This window comes from Theropithecus gelada, unplaced genomic scaffold (assembly GCF_003255815.1).
Source record: "Theropithecus gelada isolate Dixy unplaced genomic scaffold, Tgel_1.0 HiC_scaffold_11766, whole genome shotgun sequence".
NCBI lineage: Eukaryota > Metazoa > Chordata > Mammalia > Primates > Cercopithecidae > Theropithecus > Theropithecus gelada.
Genome location: NW_020253342.1, coordinates 1 through 1364, shown reverse-complemented (window position 1 = coordinate 1364; position 1364 = coordinate 1). Strand labels below are relative to the sequence as shown.

Sequence of the window (1364 nt, the reverse complement as noted above, 5' to 3'; positions counted from 1 at the left end):
AGCTTTCCCCTCAAGAAGCCGCTCGCTGAGACTGTTCTTGTGGAATTAGCAAAGGGATATTTGGATGCCCATGGAGGGCTATGGTGAAAAAGAAAATATCCTCAGAGTAAAACTGGAAAGAAGCTTTCTGAGAAACTGTTTTGTGATGTGTGACTCCCACTCAAAGAGTTACATCTGTATTTCGTGGATCTCCTTGCTAGCCTTATTTCTGTGGAACCTGGGAACAGATATTTCGGACCCTTGGAAGAGTATAGGGTCAAAGGAAATATCCTCCGATAACAAAGAGAAAGAAGCTTTCTGAGAAACTTCTTTGTGTTCTGTGAAATCATCTCACAGAGTTACAGCTTTCCCCTCAGAAGCCTTTCGCTAGGACAGTTCTTGTGGAATATGAAAAGTGATATTTTGAAGTCCTTAGAATGCTATGGTGGATAAGGAAATATCCTCCGATGAAATCTGGAAAGATGCTTTCTGAGAAACTGCTTAGTGTTCTGTTAATTTATCTCTCAGTGTTACAGCTTTCCCCTCAAGAAGCCGCTGGCTAAGCCTGTTCTGGTGGAAATCGCAAAGTGATATTTGGAAGCCCATTCAGGGCTATGGTGAAAAAGAAAATATCCTCAGAGAAAAACTGGAAAGAAGCTTTCTGAGAAACTTCTTTGTCATGTGTGACTTCCACTCATAGAGTTACATCTGTATTTCATGGGTCTCTTTGCTAGCCTTATTTCTGTGGAATCTGAGAACTGATATTTCAGATCCCTTTGAAGACTATAGGGCCAAAGGAAATATCCTCCGATAACAAAGAGAAAGATCCTTTCTGAGAAATTTCTTTGTGTTCTGTGAAATCATCTCACAGACTTAGAGCTTTCCCCTCAGAAGCCTTTCGCTTAGACAGTTCTTATGGAATTTGCAAAGTGATATTTGGAAGCCCATAGAGGGCACTAGTGAAGAAGGAAATATCCTCCGATGAAATCTGGAAAGAAGCTTTCTGAGAAACTGCTTAGTGTTCTGTTAATTCTTCTCACTGTGTTACAGCTTTCCTCTCAAGAAGCCGCTCGCTAACCCTGTTCTTGTGGAAATCGCAAAGTGATATTTGGAAGCCCATAGAGTGGTATGGTGAAAAAGAAAATCTCCTCAGAGAAAAACTGGAAAGAAGCTTTCTGAGAAACTGCTTTGTGATGTGTGACTTCCACTCACAGAGTTACAACTGTATTTCGTGGATCCCTTTGCTAGCCTTATTCCTGTGGAATCTGAGAACAGATATTTCGGATCCCTTGGAAGCCTATACAGCCAAAGGAAATATCCTCCGATAACAAGGAGAAAGAAGCTTTCTGAGAAACTTCTTTGTGTTCTGTGAAATCATCTCACAG

General features: G+C 41.1%; 1 pseudogene; it reads left to right on the top strand.

Annotated features, from left to right (window-relative positions):
* Window positions 1-7: 7 nt before the first annotated feature.
* On the top strand, window positions 8-1124 carry LOC112616872 (annotated as a pseudogene).
* Window positions 1125-1364: the final 240 nt, after the last annotated feature.